General features: G+C 34.7%; 1 protein-coding gene across 5 annotated transcripts in view; it reads right to left on the bottom strand.

Moving 5' to 3' along the window:
• Positions 1–25,772, bottom strand: part of LOC136034003 (trifunctional enzyme subunit alpha, mitochondrial-like) — a 110,304-nt gene continuing 84,532 nt past the window's right edge. For 2 of the 5 annotated variants that reach the window (XM_065715038.1, XM_065715034.1), the window contains one exon: positions 1–102. The gene's annotated coding sequence lies outside the window, so the exon portion shown is untranslated. Of the gene's footprint in view, positions 103–11,589; positions 11,744–15,095; positions 15,115–25,772 lie in introns of those variants that run through there. The other 3 variants (XM_065715039.1, XM_065715036.1, XM_065715037.1) reach the window with 2 other exon arrangements.

Here is a 25,772-nt window from a genome sequence, read left to right as displayed (position 1 = left end):
GAAAAACAACAAATTTATTCTAAAAAAAGCAAAAAAATGCATTGATATTGCAAACCTATCTATTCCCCATGTTATTTTCTTCATAGCCGATAGCATGCACACCTGAAAAAAATATAGTGAAAATTTTTTGAAGAACTAAAATTATCAAGAGCAGCTTCTGAATCAAGTTACTCACGCAACGCTATAGCATCTCTATACCATGATCCATTGAAACTTGTGTTCTATATTCAGGGAGAGAAGGGGCGGGGGGTCAAAGTCATATTTCTTAGGGATAATTTAAACCTCTAAATAAGACTACGAAGTTTACAAGAAAAAAAAACTTATGTTTACAGAAAGAAATAAAAAAAAAGCTAGACAAAAAAACAAAAAGAGAAACAAAAGAAACTTACATTTCGTAAACTACAATTGTAAAAACATACGAATATTGTAAACATAAAAAAGTATCAATTAGGTTTTATATGAATTAAATAAAAAAAAACGAGTTTTTTTTTCAACTGAAAGTGAGAAGCAACATTAAAACTTAAATCGAACAAAAATCATTACGCATATGAGGGGGTTACTCTTCCACAAAACCTCGCTCTTTACGCTAAAGGTTTTTAGTACTTAAAACAAAACTTCTTATCGCTCTAATTAAACGAACATATAGTGTTTTAGCAGTCGTTCTTAAAAGACTGGGACAGAATTCAAACTTTAGCACAAAGAGAGGTGTTATGGAGGAGTAGCCCCCCCCCCATATGCGAAGTAATTTATGTTTGTTTTAAGTTTTAATGTTGCTCCTTACTTCCAGTTGAAAAAAAACTTTTTTATATTTTAATTTCTGATTATTTTTTTAAATAATGCCAGGAAATCTGGCTACTCCTCCATGGAAAAATCCCTCCACCCCAAGGATTTATTCTCTAGACAATCCAACCCTGGTGAAAAGTTACCCCTAACAATTACCCCTAAAGTCTCCAGGCGTAAAACTGAGACGGAAAAGAGAAAGCAAGACATAAGAAGAATTCCGTATATTAATTCTGACAAATTCCCCCAGTGTAAAATTTCTTCTGAAAATTCACCCCCTGGAAACTTCCCTCCCCATAGAAAATTATCCCCGAGGAAAATACCACCAGCAGAAAATCCCCCCCCGAAAAATGTATGAATACTTCCCAATAACAAATACTATACGTAAACAATAGGCATTTTTTCAAACCTAAATACCTATCCCCAGGGGCTGTGGGAGGGTCATTATATCCCCAAAGGTATAGTTATTCGGCCTTTGAACTATGCTGAACAAAATGGCTATCTCAAAATTTTGATCGGACGATTTTGAGGAAAAAGGGGCGTGGGAGGGGGCCTAGTTGCCCTCCAATTCTTTTGGTCACTTAAAAAGGGCACTAGAACTTTTAATTTACATTTGAATGAGCCCTCTCACGCTTTTCTAGGACCATTGGGTCGATACAATCACCCCTGGGAAAAAACCACAACCAACAAACAAATAAACACGCATCCGTGATCTTTCTTCTGGAAAAAAATTTAAAATTTGACATTTTCAAATGATACAATGAATCTGATGGTGTGATTTGTCACTAAGATTGTGATGGTGTCATTAAGATTCTATGACTTTTAGGGGATGTTTCCCCCCTTTCTCAAAAATCAGGCAACTTTTCTCAGACTCGTAAACTTTGAGGGGTAAGATTAAACTTATTGAATTTTACATATTTGAAACCAGCATAAAACCCCAATTCTATTGATATATCTATATATTGGTATCAAAATTCCGTTTTTTAGAGATTCGGTTACTATTGAGCCGGGTCACTCCTTACTTACAGTTTGTTACCACGAACTGTTTGATAACACCGACTGGCAGGTGCCAGAGAGCTCGGTTCCTGCCTTCTAAACCGTCCGATTAGGTGTTAACAAGAGGGTATCACCCATATTTTGCTAACCATCTGAGAATTCGATAGGTAAATTAAGTGGTAAAAAGCATCGCAGTTTGACAAAATATTTCGTCTACACTGCAAAGATTTATTTTGCATTTTTACCAGCCAAGAACCTACCAGTTTTACCAACGTTTACTGTATTTGTTAGTTTTTTGTTGTTTTGGTCATTGCTGTGTCCAAGCATTTTTCGGGGGGAGGGTGTCCACCAAAAACTATAAAAAGCACCAAACATTTTTTAATATATATTTTTGTTACGTTTATACGAGCCTGACAAACATTTTGGGGTTTAAAACCTCCTAACCCCAATATAATCATATTTCCATTAATTTAAACAAATTACTTACATTACATTAGTTATATTAAGATTAATTACTTTTTGGTATAGTGAAATGAATAAGATCTTTGAATTTTGTTACAGACAATTACTTACCTACTCAATCAACCAATGATATATCGTAAAAAGAAGAAAATGTACTACAGTGATTAGATTGATATTTTGCTGCCAGATTAACAATAACGGCCTTTTCCTATAACCTCTGTAAATTTCGTGGGGTGAAAAGACCAAGCGACGTCATTATGTGAATTCAGGGTCGTATCTTAAGTGATTTTTTTTTTTTTTTTTTTTTTTTTTTTTTTTTTTTTTTTTTTTTTTTTTTTTTTTTTAGTGAAACGCTTACTTCGTCTGAACTCTTATCTAAAAGTTGGTATGTTTTAACATTGGATAAACAAGACCTTTATTTATGATTATTCACATTTTGTTCCTTAGTCAAGTGTTATTTGCTGTTGTGGATCTGCTTTTTCTTTTCAAAAAGCTAAATTGTAACTTTACCATTTGCCAGCTTTAAGGGGCTTCCCCCAGGCCACTCAACATATCCCCAGGAGGCACGGACCAAGGGGGACCTTGTCCCTAGGAGTCCATAATAGAAACCGGGGCACCCTCACCCGGAGCCATAAATACAGGTGGAGGAGGAAGGAGGTCCCTCAAATGTACACTCAACAGGGCCCACCGGCGTGTCCACATGTCCCATGAGTTACAAACCTTCTCCCAGTAATGGATTGAATTGAATAGTGGCGCAGAACACCATCGTGGGAGTATCCTCCATAGGAGGACAACTGCGGCAGGGCGTAAGATCCAGATCTATGGACAACGGGATCTGCAAAGGGCTGCATCGACCCTTTCGGGGTACCTACAAGACTGGAGACTTTGTGGTAAACTCTATTCCCACTTGAGGAGTGGCGCCTCACGAGGAAATAATAGCCTAGTAAACGACACAGCATTCGCACGGGATTCTGATTAATGGATAGTTCTTCTGGGCTTGGTTTGTTTTAACGTGCATTTTCGGGCTAAAAATCCTCTTCCTAGCTAATTTATCTACTATGGGCTGCCTTTCCGTAGGAGCATAATATTTGTAGGCATGAATATACAATGAGTCGGAGGTAATAGAATTGTGACTGTCTATGCAGGATTTCGACTCTTGCTGATAGAAAAGCATTGCCAAGTGCTGAAAACCATGTCGCAACCAAGATGGACCCAGGATTACACAAAGCCTCCATTCTTCATACTGGAGGTCCCAGGGACTTCTTAATGTCCGGTTCTAAGCCGGCTTAAGCGCTTCGGTGTAGACTTGAGAAGATGTGTGATCCCCGTCCTGCACTAGAATCCGGGATCATTGCTTTTCCTGAGGCCTTGGAATGTTATGACGTCAGAAAACGACTATCGTATCGACATTTTGACTAAAGAATTCAGATGATTCGAACTGGATTTATTAGGAGTTTTAGAAACTCATATCCTAGGGGTAGGAAGCATGAAATTACGTGATATAGATTTGTTTACTCAGGCAGGAAGGATGGGGTACAAAGACATAGAGTAGGCTCATGATGCATAAGGAAGCTGCTAAGTCGTGTAGAGGCTGGGAAAGTATTAATAATAGAATACTAATTACTCAATTTATGATTTAAAAATTCAGGGTATCAGTTAAAGTAGTCTATGTCCCTGTAGAACCGACCGACGGAGATACTAGTGATTCAGATGAATTTTATTTACAGTTACAGGTGCAAATAGACAGGGTCTAAGGTAGAAATGTGATGTTTTTGCTAGGAGATTTTAACGCCCAGGTCGGTAAAAATAGGGATAGATGGTATCCTAGCCTAGGCAAATTTGGTGTAGGAAAAGAAAACAGTAATGGCTACAGAATTTCGCAATTTTGTGGGTATAACAATTTAGCTATAACCAATACGGTATCTGGTCATAAAATGACGCATAAGTTAACACGGTATTCACGAGATGGTAAGACAGCAAACCTTATTCATTATGTTATAATAAACCGAAGACTGGCAGGATCAATACAATATATCGATATTGATATTGATGAATATATCGATATTGATGTTAAAAGTTAAGATCACATCTAGTAGTGCCGATGCTTAATTTAAAGCTGAAATTTCGGAAGGGTAACTACCTCCCGGGAAGTTAAGATGTTGGTAGACTCTAGGATGAAAATTTGAGAGAAAGTTTCCAGGAACAGTTGAATACTAAACTTGAGTTTAAAATTTGACAATGTGGAAGATGGCTGGAATAATCTTAAAAAAACAAAAACAATTTGTGACATTGCCGATGGTGTCTTAGGGAAGAAAGTTAGGACTGGAGCTAGGACTATTAGTGGAAAAGCTTGATGTTTAGTAGAGAGGAGAAGGGGCTTGTACAAGATATATTAGAGTGATAGATAATATGAAAACAAAAGGAATGTAAAGAAAGTAGAGAAAGCATTAAAATATGAACGAAGGAGGTGTGAAGTGGAGGTCATGGATAAAATTGCCGAGGATCTGGACGATGCAGCAAGACGACATAATAGTAAAATATTCTACTTGCATGTTAATAATTTGAGAGGGAGTAGTGAATCCGGACTTGCCCCAGTTAAAGATAGGAACGGGGCCAAAATTAGTGACAAGGGAAGAGTTAAAGAAAGATGGGCAGGACATTTTGAGAATGTGCTAAACCGAGATAGAGTTGCAGGAAAAGATATAGAAGAAAATGAAAAACTTTGTGATACCTTGGATGTGAAGCAATATTTGTTTTGTGAGGAAGATTTAGCGACATAACTAAAAGGATTAAAAATAATAAGGCTCCAGGTGCTAACAGTGTGGTAAACGAGTTTCTTAAATATGGTGGCTGTGAGATTAGAAATAAGTTACTGAAGATTATGAATATGATTTTTTAAAAAGGGGATGTACTTAACGATTTTAGGTAAACATTAATTATACCACTGTATAAGAATGGTGATAAGAGTGAGTGTGTAATTATCAAGGCATTAGTCTGGTCTCTGTAGGTAGCAAATACCTTAGTAATATGATACTTTTTAGACTGAGAGATGCTGTAGACAAAGGTTCAATAGAAGAACAGTGCAGTTTTAGAAAAGGAAGAGGATGTGTTGACCAAATTTTCACTCTTAAGTTAATAATTGAGAGTGCCTGAGTTTTCAAACACCTTTGTTACTCAGTTTTATAGATTATGAGCAAGCGTTCGATTCTGTTGATAGAAGAGCTTTAGCAATGGTCTTCTCTTTGTATGGTATACCAGACAAATACATTCAAGTGATTAGTGCTATGTACGAGAATTCCACTGCTGCGGTCAAGGTAGAAAATGAGGTTAGCAGCTGGTTTTGTATTAAATCAGGAGTTAAGCAGGATTGCATTTTATCCTTCTTTATACGGATCATTTTGATGGACTTTGTCTTAAAGAGCACAAAAAAAATGCAATGGGAGACCATAGAATCAAATGGGATGGAAAAACTCTAATGGACTTAGATTATGCTTTTGATTTAAGTATCTTTGATGAAAGTGTGAGCAAAATGAATGAACATTTAGAGGTTTTTGTGTGTTCAAGGTGCTAGAATAGGTCTGAAATTTAATGTTAAGAAGACCAAGTCACTAAGGCTAGGAATAAGTGAAGATGAAAAGATGACGTTGGGTAACGAAAAGATTGATCAAGTGGGCAGCTTCACTTACCTTGGTAATATTATTAGTAAAGACGGTGGGAGCAGTGAAGACGTTAAAAATAGAATAGCCAAGGGTCAGGGTGTTCTTTCACAATTAAAAAAAGTTTGGAAGAATAGGAAGACAAGTCTACAAACCAAGATTATAATATTAGAAGCTACAGTAATGACAGTGGTCAAACATGACTCTGAAGCATGGGCACTCAGAACAGTGAATGGAAATTTGCTAGATGTTTTCTAGAGAAATTGCCTATGGATTGTTCTTGGTACCTGGCTGACTGACCGTATTTCAAACAGTAGGCTGTACGAAAAATGTGATACAACCCCTCTTTCTAGGGCTATAATGAAAGAAAGTTTGAGATGGCTAAGGCATGTTGTGTGGATGAAGGATGACAGATTGCCGGAAATTGTCCTTTTTGGCCAACCATCTAGGGCCAAACAGAGAGCAGGTCGTCCGCGTCCTGGGTGGGAAGACGTCATAAGGAAAGATTAAAGGGAAATGGGAACTTCCTGGGAAGGTTTAAAAAGGAGCCTTTGAATAGATTTTGATGGAGGAGCGTGCGTAGCTGTGTTGGCCTCAGGCAGCTTGGTGCTGCGGTTAGTTGGTAGTAGTAGTAGTAGTTTAAGCAAGTGTGAATTTGTTTAAACTGTTTTTTCTTCCTTCTGTTTCTTTTTTTTATATCCGTTTGCTGACACAGAATAATTAACACCCACATCTACTAAAATTTACAAAAAAATTCCAAAACTTTTAAATTAATTTTTGTTTGCACTTTATTGAAACAAAAATACATTTTAAATGTTTTCGCTTTTTTGACTTTAATAAATTCAAAATTATTAAGTCTTTCAGGAATTAACATATTATATAATTACATATTAACATCATATATATATATATATATATATATATATATATATATATATATATATATATATATATATATATATATATAAATATATATGTATATATATATATATATATATATATATATATATATATATATATATATATATATATATATATATATATATATATATATATATATATACAGGATATCTATTTTTTTCTTATTTCTTGTTGATACAGGATACAGGTCATATTCCCTAGGGGCAAGCATAACTTTTAAATAAGACTGAGAAGTTTACAAGAAAAAACAAAAATCTGTTTACGCAAATACTAACGAAGTCCCAGTATTTTGGCTTCGTATCTGGAAGTTTTATCAACGAAATAAAAAGAAAAAAGAAAACAAAGCTGGACAAAAAAAGAAAACGAGAAAAAAAAAAGAAACTGGACAATACTCCTAAAATGGATTATACAAAATCGATAATACTCCAAAAATGGATAATATAATGTGTTGGATTTAGACGGAATTAGACTTGTATAATTTGGACTATATATATTTGCACATTAAAAGTGGAGGCTAGCTTACGTTGGGTTAGGTTCGCATAATTTTATTTCCTAAGTGTTATTTTGTCATCATGTTTTGTTATTTTTTATTAGTATTAACCTAACTACACTTCATAAACTATATTTGTTGTAAAGCATTGTTTTTGTGTTTTTCTCAATTGTTTAAGCAACAGTGAATTTGTTTTAGCTAGTTTTTTTTCTCGCTGATACAGGCTTCTAGATATGCTGCCGAAATATTCCGGCTTCAACTATTATTTTTATCATTATGGTTATTATATTTTTATTATATATTTTTTTATTATAGTATTGTTACTGGTAGTAAAGTGTGAGGCTATATTTGAAACTTTTAATTCGTGACTGGAAAATGTAACTAGAGTAATATATAATTAGTGACTTCGTTAATTTCGAAAGCGAAGTATGCGGCTAAATTGTCAACCTGTATAAATTAACTTAACTTAGAATAAATTAACTAATTTACAATTATTGCAACACATAATTTACGACTTCAAAAGTCTTTAATTTCCATTTTCTCTATTTCAACTTCTATCACCTTAATATTTAATTTCTTGAATTAAAATCGTTTGTCATATACATAAATAAATACATACGCTGTATTCAATCGGAATTATCATATTATTTTTCGCTAACAAAAACAGCTTAAAGATATTTCAAATCACTTCAAACAAAATATTTTCTAAATTTTAAAATATTTCTATTTATCTATAAAAATTCGCCAATTCCCACCCATTTTGATAACAATTTTGTGATTAAAGCTATGAAATTACTTTAGTTATTGCTACTTAAAATGAAATCGGTCGAAGATCGCCTTTGAAAGAAAGCACACAGTTTCAATAGCCCTTATCTTGTTGCCATAAAACATTTTTTATTTCCCGAGTCTGACAGGCAGAAAATTGCTAGTTACACTTAGTTTTTCTTAATGTCTATGCAAATGATATGTTTGCAAATTGCAAAGAAAGTGAAATCCATTTGCCCTTGAATAGATACAAACCAGTGGCACCAATTAAGGGTAAGGAGGGGAAATTAAACCCTAAATTAAAAAAAAAACATTGTTTTAGGTTTTTCATTAAAAAAATACTGATACCTCCCTATATCTTTGAAAATATCACTTTTTGTCTTTGCATTGGGGGAAAAAACCTTACCCTTCCTTATATTTTCACGAATTAGCGTAAAGATAAATTGTTCCAAAATTTTCGAGTCTAAAACCCCTAAAATAGATAGCTCTAGTCAATTTAAATTTTGAGTTTTAGACATTTGGCCTTCTGGTTTTACTTAATCAATCAGTCGTAAAGTCGAGTTCGAAGCATCAAAAATTGGCCTTTTTTAAAAGACAAAACCGTTAACTTCACACTAGCGCTTAACGAATTGGATGAAAATTCACATGCAAACAATACAAATGATTGGTTCATTTTCATAAAAACAGGGGCAGAAAGTTTTCAGCTATTAAAAGAAATCGGACGGAAAAAACGAATTTACCAAATCTGATCCCTAACATAACCAGACTGGACATTCATCCAAATAAGGACATTTTTTTTTCATCTAGCAAGGTAAAATTTGACAACTGAAATACAATTCCTCTCTTGCCTGAAGCATTAAACCAAGTAAAATTTCCCTCCGGTAAAATAAATCCCCTAAAAAAAGAAATAATTTTTAGCCTCAAAGTCTTATTTGACTAGCAATGTGTTTTACTTCTTTTTTTTGTGTGAATTCAAATAAAATATTTTACAATTGTAAAAGAAGAATAAAATTGAGACGAAGAAGAAGTAAAAGAAAAACGGGTACAAATACGGTTGAAACGACAAAAATGGGCATTTTTTTTCTAGAGAAATCATTTACTCTATAATAAAATTCCTAAGTTTGGTAGAAACTCACATGAAAGTAATCCACACAAATAGTCTATTTCGTCGGTACATTAACAGGAAGTTTTTAAGCTAAAAAAAAAAGAAAAAAAAGGCAGCTGGAGAAAGAAAACTTACCACATCTGATCTATAAGATAACAAAAGCAAACAGGATATTCATCCAAATAAGGGCATTTTATTTTCATCTAACGATATGAAATCAGACAACTGAGGTTCTCATCGAATTCTAGCAAAATTCTATTATGAAAGATGCATACGAATTTCATCAGTACACAAACAGGAAGTCAAAAAAAAAAAAAAAAAAAAAAAAAAAAAAAAAAAAAAAAAAAAAAAAAAAAAAAAAAAAAAAAAAACCAGGCCAGACAAAACCAATTTATCACATCTGGTCCCTGGATATTCATCCACATAAATACATTTTTTCATCTAACGAAGTGAAGTTAAACCACTGAAGTGAACCATGAAGTCGAACATTTTTCTTCAGCCCCCACCCCCAAAAAAATTTTTGGACACAAAATTTTGCGGGACCGGTAATTAGTTTTACTATTTTTGTTTTCGCAGATGATATGGTGGTACATTGCAGAAAAAAAGAATAAAATTCGTTAGGTCTCGAATGGGTACAAACGCGTTAGAAATTACAGAACTCCATTTTTCTTTAGGTAAACTCATCTTCGTCATACGAATTCTCACGGAATCTTATGGAATTTCGCATGCGAATTATGCAAAATTCTCACTTTCAAGTTTCGCATTTGATTTACAGTATAAAAAAGAAGAAGATACTTCACACCATTGCGACGACTATTAGGATAACTGGTTGTTCAACATCGAACGTTCTTGAAACTAATTGACACTACATAGCAAAAATACTATCGAAGTATCCTACAACGTACCCAGGATGGGGGAGGCCTTGGGACTGGGCCCCTCTTATTCCTAATTTTTTTTATTTCTTGGCACTTCCTATCCAGCTTATCACTGTTTTATAACGAGAACTTTTTATTACCCCCCCCCCGTAAAAATTCTTGGTACATGCCTAGAACCAATCAATACAGCATGCAAATTGCAAGGGGTTTGAGAAATATCTTTTTGAATTACCACAGCTTAAACGATTAAAAGCATTCATGTTTGCCTGACCAAATTATAACCTAAATTTGCTTTTGACAATTCAATGTCCCGATTTATCTGAACACCTTTAGAACAACTATTTTAATACACTTCTTTTTCATAAGTAGAATAGTAAAAGCGAATATTATAACTATTAAAAATCTGAAAAAAGAAAAGTTATCGAAATATAACCAATGCACGACTAAAACATTAATGACATCAAAATCAACTCCCTCAAATTTTATTATCTCCCCCATTAAATATATTATTATTACCCCCCCACCCTGGCAAAAAAGGCGCGTGTCTAGAATCAATGTCCAGCCGATTGACGGATTCTTGCCTAGAATAAATTTTAAGGAGGTTGGAAAAATATCACTCAATTTCTTTTGAATAATTCCAGCCTAAATTTTAAAGGTATTCGTCCTTGTCCCACCTAGCTATAACAACAAATTATTTAGCAAAATTTTATTGACAATACTATGTCTCGACGTGTCCAAATTCTTTTTTTGACGGCTATTGCAATACACCTTTTTTTTCTTTTTTTTTTACATAAGTCGCATAATAAAACGGAGCATTACATACACAATTAAAAATTGGAAACAAATTAATCAAAATGTCAGCTTTTTACAACCAAGACATTAGTGACACTAGAATCAGTTTCAATTTTCCAACTATTTGAAGGGAAAAGGAGACTTAACATATTTCGCAAAACAAATGTTGTATCAAACATCTTAAGAATCAAGCATTATCAAAAACGGATCGAAAGAATGACAATATAAAAAAAAAAAAAAAACATAAAAAAGTAAATTAAAAGAGGTCCTCTATAAAAAGAAAAAAAAATTGTTCATTAAAGTATGCCGGCATAATTGGTCTATATTTTTAAAATACTAAAGCTGATTTTGCTAACTTACCTTGTTTTTAATCTAATGTTCCTTTGTGTCCTCTTTTAAATTTCGAACGGACTTAAACTTCTATTAGAAAGGGACTGTCAAGATGTGACAAAAAAAAGTGAGCGCATCTTAAGAGTAAAAGAGGATTCCAAACAGGAAAATAATTAGAAATTTTGCTCTTTGTGTACTGCCACCATTTTCATTTCTCAGCGATACCTTAGATACCTTACAAGCCGAATATATCTGCGCTTGTCTTTCCAGGTAACAACAATCTGCTTTTGAGAATTATGTTTTGTGATTTAGCCAACAGTTTTGGAATATTCTTCCAACATTTGTTTGTTTTTTCTCTAAAAACTGAATTGTGTAACCGAGTATTATCAGACAAATTACAAGAAAAAGAAAAGCATACAAATGTGGAAATTTCATTTATTTCTCGATTACGATGTGAAATTAAACGCTAATTGCCTCCAAATTGACTAGTTGTTGCTGCATGTTGATATCATGGGCACTCCTTCCCATTCTCAATCAGACTTTTAAATGATCAGGTGGATCATGATCTTTGCTGAAAGATATCCAAGTTTTTATTTTATTTTGGTTATACTACATATGATCACACATACAAATATAATTTTATTTCTTAAACATAGGAAGTCTAAACATTTGGGACAGGACTAGCCAAGAATTGTCTAAGAAGCGTTTAAAGCAACGTTTCCACTTCAATATTTTCAGAAACATATTACCAAACATGGAAAGATGTTCTACTTTCAACATCTTCACTACATCCATCATCTTTATTAGTAATACTACTTAGGTAAGTTAAGTTATCTACTTAACCGTTCTTCTTGTTACCCAACATCATCTCTTCACTTTAACTTATTCCCAGTCTAAACGACTTAGCCTCCTTGGCATTAATTTTCAGACCTATCCTTGCGCCCTGCGTTCTAAAAATATTCCAAAACAATAATTCATTGTGCTAGCAATTTCATCTAGGATGCTCAAATCCTCAGCATAATCCAGGACTATAATCCTCAGCCCAGTCTAACTATAGGAGAGTTTTACTTTTCATTCCATGCCCTCCCATAGCCCTTTGTGTGTTCCTCAGAACAAAGTCCATTGAAATGATTCATATATATGGGGATAGAAAGTAATCCTGCTTAACTGCTGATTCAGATGAAACCAACTGCTAGCCTCATTTCCCACCTTAACCGAGCAATGCTATTCTCATGCATAGCACTACCCACTTTAATATATTTATCTGGTATCAAACAGTTCGTGGTAACGATCTGTAGTAAGGAGCGACCCGGCTCAATAGTAACCAAAACTCCAAAAATGGAATTTTGATACCGATAATTACATAAAAAAATCGCATTTTAATGGTGATTTTTAATATATAACTTTCACCAAGATTAGTCTTACCTAGCAAAATTTACGAGCCCGAGAAAATTTGCCTCATTTTAGAAAATAGGGGAAAACCCCCCTAAAAATCTTACAATCTTAACGAAAATCTCACCATCAGATTCAGTGTATCAGAGAACCTTGTATTAGAAGTTTCAAGCTCCTATCTACAAAAATGTGGAATTGTGCTTATTTTTTTTTATTTAAAAAAAAAAAAATGTTTTTTACTCTTTTAAGAAGTAGAGTTAAGAGAAAGAGTCAAACTTTAGCGTAAAGAGCGAGGCGTTGAGGAGGAATACCCCCTTTCATATACGGAGTAATTTCTGTTCGTTTTAAGTTTTAATGTCGCTCCTTACTTTCATTTAAAAAAAATTGTTTTTTTCTTTATTTAATACTATACAAGGATTGGACCTTCTCTAAAACTTTTCTGTCAACTGAATCAAACACTTGCTCACAATCTATAAGCCTAGGGACTAAAGTGTTCTGATGACTGAGGCGCTTCTCAAATATTAATCTGAGAGTGAAAATTTGGTCTACAAATCCTCTTTTCTTCCTAAAACAAACTGTTTTTCTTTTAGAGCTTTATCTACATCATTTCCAAGTCTAAAAAGTATCATCATACTAAATAATTTGCTTCCTAGAAAAACGAAGCTAATACCTCTATAACCTATTACCTCTATTACCAGACCTCCAATACCTCTGCTACTGCACTCACTCTTGCTATCGTTCTTATAGAGGGATTTAAATAAAGTTTCCCAAAAAATCACCCTGCACTTACCTTTTTATAAGATTATGAATCTTATTCATAATCCTCAGTAATTCATGGCTACCTCAACAACCACCATATTAAAAAACAAAACAAAAAAAACTCATTTACCACACTTTAAGCACCTGAGCAGAGGCGCCATTTGGACCAAATCTTGGGGTGGGCATAAACTCCATCTTGGGCCCCCCCGACTCACTTCGTGTCGCATAATCATCTAGGAAATGGGCATTTGAAAGAACTCGAGAATTTTATTATTTATCTTACCTACTTTCAAAGTTTACAGTAATTAATAGCAAATAGCGTAATTACCCCAAGGGTCGTCAAGTAATTACGCTCTTTGGTTAATAGGCGTGCAGTAATTTCAAATCAATTGGACAGAATGGATTATGTTGGACATAATGGATTATTATGGCCGGCAAAGGGCCCTTTGTGGTGGAAGCTTGGGCCCCCTGGAAAATCTGGGGTTTGCCCACCCCTGACCCCCCCCCCCCCAAAAGGCACCTCTGTACCTGAGACCTTAATATTTTTTAATAGTTACAGTATTTTTATTTAATTCTTCTTAGGAAACTAAATGTTCCTTCACCTACAAAGTCTCAAAACTTTTTTTATTTTTATTTATATCTTTTCCTGCAATTCTAGTTCAACTTAGCACATTCTCGAAATGTTCACTCTATCTCTCTTTAACTCTTTCTTATCACTAATTGTATTCCCCTCCATATCTTTAACTGGGACAAGTCCAGATTGACTATTCCCTCTTAATTTTTTAACATTCCAATATAATATCGTACTATTACGCCGTCAGGCTGCATCTGCTAGATCTCAAGCAATTGTATCCATAGCCTCCACGTCATACCTGTTTAATTAATATTTTAATGCTTTCTATCCTTTCTTGTATTCTTCTTATTCTCATCTGATCTATCACCTAAATACTTCTCGTACAAGCTCCACTTGTACTCCACCAACCTTCAAGCATTGTAACTAATATTCCTCGCTGCGGTTCTAATTTTTCTCTCCATGACACCATCTACCGCTACACAAACCATTTTCCTAAAATTATTCCATACATCTTCTACATTGTCCAATTTTAGACTCATAAAAAGGAGAACCGTAAGATTCAATATTCAGGGAAGGCTCTGATTTTGGGGAGGAGCCCTCGAAGCTCCACTCTCTGTTTAGGCACCTGATCTTCATTCCTATGCTATCGTAAATACGTTCTGAGACCATACTGACAATGCATGTCGTATGAAAAGAAGAAAGGAAATAGTAAATGAAAAGGTAAATCAAATAGGTTTTTGCTACTGGCTGACAAAATCCTCGTTTTTCACCTATTTGATTCTTCTCTTTTCATTTCTTATTTCCTTTCTTGTTTTCATACGTCCTATGCTATCAATTAAAGTTTAAAAACATGTAAACTGCATTGAATTCTACTATTTAATAATCGCAAGGTTTAAAGAAACAAGGAGTCTGTTTGTATGAGATTTGTGCTGTTTAGCACAAATAAGCCATCTACCACATCAATATGCAAGACTACAAGGCATTCATTTGGAAGAGGGCCAGTTTTCCCTTCTAAGGCAAGGACATTTATGAAAGTTTGTTAAAAAGAACAAATCTTCGAAAAATTAGGACGAAATTGACTTTTCTTCTGTCTTGGCCCTCAAGAGATATTGATGGCCTTCTCCTTCAATTATCGTAGGTTCTCTGGATCCCAGATCCCAGAATCCCGGATACCATAGGTTCAAGTCTGACCGTCAAATTTTCATGATTAAAATGCCCTGAAAGCGTATTTTTTAATGAGTTGCATTAAAAATGAGGAACTTTTCCGAGAGATTGATATAGCGATTACATGTTCAAGTTTGATTGATGTCGACATACTATTATGTTCATGCATTTACGACGTGAATTTTATTTCTAATAAAATTTGAAGAGCTCTGCGGCGTTGCCAACACGGTAAAACTGAAACATTTTCCGCAAAAATTTAGAGGTCTGAGTACAATACGGTACATTTGATTTTTTTTTGTACAATACAAGTTTTCCATTACGTTTCTGTTTTGCATCCTCATTTCTGATTCGGTAGTCTATTCACGTTTTAGTTTAGTGAGACTTTTCTTCTTGTTATGACCAATTTTTAACGTGCAGTACAGGCGGTGCAAATTAATCTATTAAGGTACAATTTAAGTCGGAAATCTGGCGCAGTTTCTTTCAAAACACTGACAACGCTGGAGCACAGTATTTAAAGCGAACACTTGTTCGAACCTTACTTTTAAACAAGCACTTGTTATTTAGTGCTATAATTTTTTTTTTTGGCTGGCTGATATTTTTACTGATTGAGGTCGATATTATTTTTTACTGACTGAGGTCGATATTCTGGTAAGATCATGGTAAAATAGGTAAAATCAAAATCCGTGTGGAAGACTCCCCATCCATAAATTTCTTTTTCTAAGCATCAATACTTCACGCTTTGGGCACACGGCTTGCTGGAGCAAGGCCAAACTTTTTTCAAGGGGGGCATGTTCTACCAACAGACAGGTCATAGTTACCGACCGATGTTGAGATTATTGCAAAATGTTAAAATAAGAAGTTAATGAGAAATTTTCAAAAGACACTGTTTAAAATATTGAAATATAAACATTAAATTAAATTCTAAAAATCAAATTACAAATAAATTAAGTTCTAAAGATTAATTAAAATTAAATTAAACTTTAAAGTTAAATTTCCTATTAATGTAAAAATATTAATATTTAAAATACATACTCTTTGAAATATACGTTTCTGCACACTTTTGGTAGCTTTTCTAAAACTTTTAGAAATCATTTGCTAAAACCTCTATAATTTTTTTTTGAATTCTTACTTTGAAAGTCATCTTTTCCAGTACAAATGTTTCCTTTTCAACGAATTTGTTTTACTGTTTTTGGCCAAAGCCCAATGCCGTATCCTGAGGGATAGTACCAAACTTGACCCCCCCTCGATATTTTTGTCAGATTCGTATAAAAACAAAAAAATACATATGAATAAATTCTTGATACGTTTTCTAAAGTTATTTGTACCCCCCCCCAAACAAAATCCTGGATATGGCCTTACTTAACTCTCAAAGTTATTGTTTATCATAAGAATGGAAAGAGAATCAAGGCCGAACGACAAGCGTCAGTAGATAAGTAAGGGGGATTTTGTTCTCATAACCTCTCATCAACCTATAGATATATGAAATATGGAAGAAGTCAAGAGATTTTGAGCACATATGACGCCTCTCAGATGTAGTCTCACTTCAGTCTCGGATATTTTTTTTTAAAGCAACATACACACACAGACATAAACTCAGGAGAGCAAAATATGTTTGAAATGATTTTCTCTTGTCAGGTATACCAACAAGAAGCTTCACGAAAATGTAGTTCAGTCCCACTTTATAGGGGTATAATAGAAGAAAGGCTAAGATGTCTAGGCGACATTTTATGGGTGTAGGTGCCTTTTTACACTTTCACAAACGCACAAAGAGTGCGCTTTTGTGGCCATCCATGGGGGCCAAACGTAAAGCGATTCATCCTCATATGGAAACAGGTCATAACGAAGGATTTATAGCAAACTGGAAGTTCGTAGTAGGTAGTAAAGGAGGATTTTTGAATAGATTTGAGAGGAGAGGGGGTTTACAGCTGTACTGGCCTCAGGTGGCATGGTACTGTATTGAATTGTTATATAAAAGGTGTACAAATATACCTAAAACAGTCTCTATGGCTTTTGTGTCGTGACACTGACACTTTTATAGGAGGGAGGGGGCGTCAAATCCCTAACCTTCTCCCCTGGATATGGCCTTGCATGATAATGATATCACATGACATCCAGGAGAAGAGAAAATAAGAGAAAATCAATACTTAATCTTCACATATTAATATGTATATCTTGAACATAAAACTACCTCGCATTGTTGTAAAAACTCCATATATATATATATATATATATATATATATATATATATATATATATATATATATATATATATATATATATATATATATATATATATATATATATATATATATACATATAATTAAAATAAATTTTGTTACGTGCGCTTTAATTCGGAGTGGATTGCTCTTTTATCGTGTTAAAATTCTTGCCCTTTAATTTTTTTAAGGTAACAGTATCTTGTAGCTCATAAGTATTGCTAGAAATTTTAAACAGGGTAGAATGGAGGAGAAGAGTCCACTAATGTGTCACTTTTAGTCACTTTTAAACCAAGTTTCGTCTGTACATCATTTGGTTGCTTTTATCCGACAGAAAATTATGTTTTTCTAGTGGGTTTTATTTCCGACATGAAAAAATCCGAGAGATACTTAATATTGTGGTTAATTACTATATCTATTTTTCTATTACTAAATACTCATGGCCTGTGCGTCGCATCTTTGACGCAAATACACATTCAAAAAATACCTTTTTTGGTGCTTCTATATTAAATGGAAAAAAACACCTCCCCCTTATCCTTTAGATTTTTTTTTATCTTCAAAGAAATCAAAAGCATTCTTGCCCCTTCCCTACGTTTTCGTCAATTGGTGCCACTAGGAGGGAGGGGGTTACAGTTCATTTGCAAGTAATTACTACCACAAATTTGGACATCACCATTATTGCAGTGCGTTATTTTTGTGCGTTAAGACGATCAACGCCTAAAGGTACGTGTTTGCCATATCAGTGAACAAAAAAGTGGCAAGCCAAATTACCTAGCTATAACTTTTCTCAACAACCTACTTTTAAAACAACGCTAATGATGATGCAGAGGCACTGTCATATACGAGTAGATAAACATAGCAAGATGTATATTAATGTCTATGTTTTCGGAATATCCCTTTTAAAGATTTGCATCAAAAAGATAATTAGGTACTATCTCAACTACCACTCCTTTCAACTTGGCCACTATGAATATTCAAATATTAACTTCAATTATATATCGGAGTGACTTGGGCTGTGATAATCCAAAAGGCGTATGTTATACAATACACATCTTATAGAAGAAACAGTACTTTTTTTTTTACTGGAAGTCTTTGTTATTGAAATGAGTTTATTAAGGCATTCAAGACATGAATATCTCCATAAAAGCTCCATTTTTTGGCGTAAAATACACAAAAAAAAAAAAAAAAAAAAAAAAAAAAAAAAAAAAAAAAAAAAAAAAAAAAAAAAGAAGGTCTAATTGTTTAAGTACCAGGAACGGTGAAAATAAAATGGGTTTTCAATCGGTTTGACTGGTTTGAATCGGTTTAAGAACCAAGAACAGGGAAAATTAAATTCAATTTGAATAGGTTTGAAGCGGGGTCGAATCGGTTAAGTAGAAATTTGCACAACCATATATATCTGAAAAAATTAGAAAAACAGGAATTCAATTTTTAATGAAAAGACCTCCGTATAGGATTGTGCAGTTTTTGGTAGTGGCTAGAGCCAGTTTTAGGGGAGGGGTCAGAGGGATCTAGGAAATTTTAGGGGCATAAAATTTTAAATTACTAACCTAATATGTATAATCATGTTGTAATTTAATTTTCATTGAAATAAAGTAGAGGGCGCAGTTGGCAGTAAGTATAACCCTGCTGTATGTGCGAAATCGAAATTATACGACTTTCATGTAAGGTTCTGACAATAGCAAATATAGCTAAAGATATTAAGTCAAATTTGTTGAGTACTATTAGTTTGTGAAAATCTAGAAGGGGGAGGGGGTCAGTAGCATTTTTCAAAGACCAGGAGAAGGGAGAAATTTTTCAGTGAGAATAATTTTTAAAATCTAGGGGGCACGCCCCTCCCCCTAAAAAATATTTTTCCAACCCTTAAAAAGTAGCAAAAATGTATATGAACTAACTTTTGATGTGTTTTGTAAATATTTTTTTGTAAAGCCCCTACCAACCAAATATATCCCCCCCCCGAACAAAAATCCCGGATACGTTTTGTATCCACTTCTTTTATGGTCGCTTGTTTTACAACAAATTTGTCTAATTATATATATGTCATAGTAGGCGTTATCACAAACAGAATTATTTTTATATCTCAGCTAAAATCAGATAATTAATAGAATGCTCCAATTGCCTTTCACCTGTGTCTCATTTGAGATTGAAAACAAGAGCTAAGAGCTCATATGGCACTTATGACGAGGCGAGAAGAGCTAAGAGCCAAGAGATCATATGGTATGAGCTATAACAAAATTATATGAATCAATAGATTGATTTAAAAAGGAAAATAAGAGGCTCAATGCCGGTCAGGATTTAAAATAAGAGCTCTGAGTCACGATGTCCTTCTAAATATCAAAATTCATTAAGATCCGATCACCCACTCGTAAGCTATAAATACCTAATTTTTTCTAATTTTTCCTCTCCCTTTAGCCCCCCAGATGGTCGAATCTGGGAAAACGACTTTATCAAGTCAAATTGTGCAGCTCCCTGACACGCCTATCAATTTTCATCGTCCTAGAACGTCCAGAAGCACCAAACTCGCCAAATCACTGAACCCCTCCGCCCAACTCCTCCAAAGAGAGCAAATCCAGTACGATTCTGTCAATCACGTATCAAGGACATTTGTTTATTCTATCCACCAAGCTTCATCCCGATTCCTACACTCCAAGTGTTTTTCCAAGATTTCCCCCTCCAACTCCCCCCAATGTCAAACGATCTGGTCGGGATTTGAAATAAGAGCTCTGAGACATGAATTCTTTCTAAAAATCAAATTTCATTAAGATCCGATCATCTATTCGTAAGATAAAAATACCCCAATTTTCACACTTTCCAAGAATTCCGGTTTCCCCCTCCAACTCCCCCCAATGTCACAGGATCTGGTCGGAATTTAAATAAGAACTTTAAAGCACAAGATCCTTCTAAATATAAAATTTTATCAAGATCTGGTCACCCTTTCGTAAGTTACAAATACCTCAATTTTCAAAATTACCCCCCTCCAATTCCACCAAAGAGAGCAGATCCGGTCCGGTTATGTCAGTCACGTATCTTAGACAAGTTTTTATTCTTCCCATCCAGTTTCATCCTGATCTCACCGCTTTAAGTATTTTCTAAGATTTCCGGTCCCCCCAACTGCCCCCCCCCCAATTACGCTTGATCCGGTTGAGATTTAAAATAAGAGATCTGAATTACGAGGTCCTTCTAAATATGAAGTTTCATGAAGATCCGATCACTCCTTCGTAAGTTAAAAATACGTCATTTTTTCTTATTTTTCAGAATTACCCCCCTCCCCCCAATAGATCGGATCCGTTACAATTATGTAAATCACGTATGTAAGACTTCTGCTTATTTTTCCCACCAAGTTTCATCCCGATCCCTCCAATCTAAGCGTTTTCCATGATTTTAGGTTCCCCCACCCCAAACTTCCCCCAACGTCACCAGATCCAGTCAGGATTTAAAATAAGAGCTTTGAGACACGATATCCTTCTAGATATCAAATTTCATTGAGATCCGATAACCCGTTCGTAAGTTAAAAATACCTGATTTTTTTTCTAATTTTTCAGAATTAACCCCTCCCACAACTACCCCAAAGAGAGCGGATCCGTTCCGGTTATGTCAATCATGTATCTAGGACTCGTGATTATTTTTTCCACCAAGTTTCATTCCGATCCCTCCATTCTAAGTGTTTTTCAAGTTTTAGGTTTCCCCCTCCCAACTCCCCCCCCCAATGTCACCAGATCTGGTCGGGTTCAAAATAAGAGCTCTGAGCCACGATATCCTTCTAAATATCAAATTTCATTGAGATCCGATCACCTGTTCGTAAGTTAAAAATACCTCATTTTTTCAAATTTTTCAGAAATAACCCCTCCAACTATCCCAAAGAGAAGGGATCCATTCCATTTATGTCAATCATGTATCTAGCACTTGTGTTTATTTTTCCCACCAAGTTTCATCCCAATCCCTCCACTCTGAGTGTTTTCCAAGTTTTAGGTTTCCCCCTCCCAACTCCCCCACCCAATGCCACCAGATCCGGTCGGGATTTAAAATAAGAGCTCTAAGACACGATATCCTTCTAAACATCAAATTTCATTGAGATCCGATCACCCGTTCGTAAGTTAAAAATACCTCATTTTTTCTAATTTTTCAGAATTACCAACCCCCCCCCCCAACTACCCCAAAGAGAGCGGATCCGTTCCGATTATGTCAATCATGTATCTGGGACTTGTGCTTGTTTTTCCCATCAAGTTTCATCACGATCCCTCCACTCTAAGTGTTTTCCAAGATTTTAGGTTTCCCCCCTCCAACTCCCCCCAATGTCATCAGATTCGGTCGGGATTTAAAATTCTAGCTCTGAGACACAATATCATTCCAAACATCAAATTTCATTAAGATCCCATTACCCATTCATAAGTTAAAAATACTTCATTTTTTCTATTTTTTCCGAATTAACCGGCCCCCCATTCCCCCAGATGGTCAAATTGGGAAAACGACTATTTCTAGTTTAAGCTGGTCCCGTCCCTGATACGCCTGCCAAGTTTCATCGCCCTAGCCTCCCTGGAAGTGCCTAAAGTAGCAAAACCGGGACCGACAGACAGACAGACCGACAGAATTGGCGATTGTATATGTCACTTGGTTAATACCAAGTGCCATAAAAAAAGCAAAAGTAGCGGTGCAGCATCAACTTATAGCACCCTAAAACCCGAGCGCCTCTTCCTCCCCCAATCCCTCAAAAATTGCGTGAGTTTTAACATCTTCATTTTTAATTTACATTTGATTTACCGGTTGATGAAATATTTACGTATCTGAGACCCCTTCAAATCTGAATACCATTTTTGTGGGATATTTTGATTGAAAATCGCCTTTCTTCTTGTTTTTAATGGAAATTGAAAAGAGACAAATTTACCCGTCCTTATAATTGAAAAATATATTTTGCCCGAGGCCGTATCCAGGGGAAGGGTTAGAGTATTCGACCCTCCCCCCTCGAAATTTATATCCGACTCGTAGAAACGTAACAAAAATGTATATAAACAAATTTCGTATGCGTTAAAAAAAATTGTACCCCCCGCCCCCCAAAGAAAAAGAGAGCCTGGATACAGCCTTGATTTCGCCCCTAAATTTTTGTGAATTGACGCCACTGTTTTAACAAATCTAGACAGTTAAAACGAATAAGGAGAGTATTCAAAGCTTCAATTCAAATTATTGCTATAATGTCCTGTTTATCTTTCACTTGCCTGTCCTTTGAGGTTGAAATAAAAATATTACCAATGATGGCATCAATTAACAGCACCCCAAATCTTGAGTCCCACCCAAAAAACTATGCCCACTGAAATTATTTCAAGTTGAACTCAGATACATCTAAGAAAAAAACATACTACTTTTAACCAGATATTAAAACCACTGATTTTATTCGTATCAACATACTAATGTGCTACTTTTTATTGTCACTGATGCAAACCAACCTGCACATCATTTACCATCAGTTACATGTCCAAGAAGATGATATCACAAAAACTGTTACCTTATATCTAAGCTAGTATCAAAACACTGGAACAATGTTCCATTTATCTTTCACCTGTCCGTCATTTGAGGTTGTAAAAAGCTACCTCAGGAACGTTGATTAAAAATATGAAACCAGTTAGTTAAAAGGTTTCCATCTCCGGTTTCAACTTTTTTAGTTCTTCTTTAAATAAGATTATACATTTGATACTATGAGCTTGAAATTACATGTATACACAAATTAAAAGAAAAAACTCAATTATCTTTTCTTATGTATTTAAATGCGAAGTAGTGTAACAAAGACTTCAAATGAAAACATTTTTTTTATACCTGGACCCATCTCAGACCTATACATACCCAAAAACCACGATTCAATAGGATTTTTCTTCTGGTTATCTCAAGATGAACTTTTTAATGCAATACCACAATTTCGGCAGTGTTGCCAAGCCGAATCGTGACAATGCTTTTCGTCTGTAAACATTCAAATATTAAAATAATAAAAATTTGATTCCAAAGATTCCATTTGGAATTAATCAGTTGATTCCAAAAGATTGCTAAACCTTCTACACCTTCTTATGCAGTTTGTTTCCATGCTTTTTTTGTTTAATTTTTGCTTCTATTTCACTCATATTTACTTTGTCTTAAATTTGCCAAAAACACCATAGCTGCATATGGAGGCCCTTTTCTTTAAAAAATGAATAAATATTTGAGATTTTTCCAATTTTTTTTTTCAGATGTGAAAATTCCCACTTAGGCATTTCAAATAAATCTAATTTCATCGTCCTTGGTACTTTCAGTATATAAGTTTATTTCCAAGTCATGAAGGCAAGGTCGTATCCAGGATTTGGTTTGGAAATTATTATTTTTTTTAGGGGGGAGGTGAAACACAATTTTTTAGAAAACGCGAGAAAAATGCGTCTATATGCATTTTTGTGACTTTTTTTTTACAAGTCCGACAAAAAGTTTTGGGGAATGGGTTCAAACCCGGTGCCTAAGCCTAATTCCTAAATGCCAAATCAGACCACCTTCAAATAGCCTAGCTCATGGTCTATGATCGTCACTGATCCTACCAAACGCGTAAACGCTTACTTATTGGCTCACAGTTCCAGTGAAAACAAAACTCATGGACAACATCAAAAATGGTAGCCAGCGTTTATTCCCCCCGGAAAGACCACCAGCTGAAAATACCCCCCGGGGAAAATACTCCCCGTGGAAAATAAGGCTTTCCAAATTTGAGTATTTTATCTGAGTTTTTTTTTTTTTATAGTTTCGTTGAAAAGTGCTAAGGAAGGGGAAAGAGAGGAATTTACACACCAAAGTATCATAAAAACTTAAAAAACACAAATCCATTTTTGTTGAAAAGACTTCCATATGTACTTCTGCAATTTTTGGCAGTAGTGGGCGCCAAATTATATATATATATATAAAAAAAAAAAAAAAAAAAAAAAAAAAAAAAAAAAAAAAAAAAAAAAAAAGCGAATAATCATCAGAATTAAGCTAAAACATATGGCACCAGAAGTTTAAAAATGTTTAGCAATCCTTTGAAAGGATAGTTGGCTTTGGCAAGTAACAAATACTTACTGTTTACGTTTTTACGGACAAAAGCGTTGTTAAATTATACGAGTTTGTTTTTCTTATCTTCCAAGTGTAAAACTACCACAAACTTTTCTACCACAGCTTTTCTGGTTCTTGTGTTTTACATATCGTTAACTTGAGTGAGTGGCGTATAATACACGAGTGCCAAAATTCCTTATACCTACTGAAAAAAAACTGAAACAAAATTCTAAAATTTGGAAAGCCTTGTTTTCCACGGGGGGGGGGGGGGGAGGAGGTATTTTCCTCGGTGCGAGGGGTATTTTTCAGGGTGGTATTTTCCGGGGGGTAAATGCCTAGAAACAGCAAAATACACACAACTACAACGTCAATTATATATCCCGCTTGTAATTTCTCAAGCTGCAGATTGTTCAACTTTGAAGCACGAGATGTGTGCTTACACAAATAGAGCTAAGATGCAAGGCAATTGTTTCGGGAAATCTAAAAATTAAAGCAGGCAATAGCTGTTTCCCAATCCTGTAAGATGCATCTGTCAAAAGACACAAATTTTAGCGCAAAAAGCGGGGGCAAAGGAAGTGGAGCCCGCCCACAAATGTATGGAATAATTTCTACTACTTTTTCTCCTGAAGACTTTCCTCCCCAAGTAAAATCCCCTCCCTTCCGAAAAACATCCGTGTATTTTCCAATAGCAAATACTATAGTTATGTGAACAATGGGCAAATTGCGTAGCTTACAGATAATTATGGGACTTTCCATATATACTGAAACAAATAGGCATTTAAATTTTTTGATCAGATATATTTAGGGGAAAAGGGCATGGGAGGGGGGCTAGTTGCCCTCCAATCTTTTTTGTCACTTAAAGGGGCACTAGAACCTTTGATTTCCGATCAAATAAGCTCTATCCTGATCTTCTAGGATCACTGATTTGATACAATCTTCTGTAAATAATAATAATAATAAATAAAAAAAAATAAATAAAAAGCTTCCGTGGTCTTCCTTCTGGCAAAATGGTTTTGCCAGAATGGAACCATTCGTGCCAAAATGACACGAATGGTTTGATAAAAAATGAAAGAAAATTCATTTTTTTTTTTATGGCCGAACAAAAATAACACAACATACAGTGGCACTGGAGCCCGTGCAACTTATTTTGGCAGACAGGCAATATTATTGATGATATTTATTATTCTCCTGTAAATGATACAATCTCCTGTAAATAATAATAATAACAATTATAATAAAAAAAAAAGAAGAAAAAAACTTCCGTGGTCTTCCTTCTGGCAGAAATGCAAAATTCCACTTTTTGTAGATAGGAGCTTGGAACCTTTATAGTATGGTTCTCGGATATTCAGAATCTGATGGTGTAATTTGCATTAAGATCGTTTTGATTTTTTGGGGGCGTTTCCTGCTTTTTTCGAAAATTGGGTAAATTTGGACGGGTAACATTAGACTTAATAAACTTGATGTAT

This window comes from Artemia franciscana, chromosome 12 (genome assembly GCF_032884065.1).
Source record: "Artemia franciscana chromosome 12, ASM3288406v1, whole genome shotgun sequence".
Classification (NCBI taxonomy): Eukaryota; Metazoa; Arthropoda; class Branchiopoda; order Anostraca; family Artemiidae; genus Artemia; species Artemia franciscana.
The sequence above is the reverse complement of the archived record's forward strand: the minus strand, read 5'-3'. Positions and strand labels throughout refer to the sequence as shown.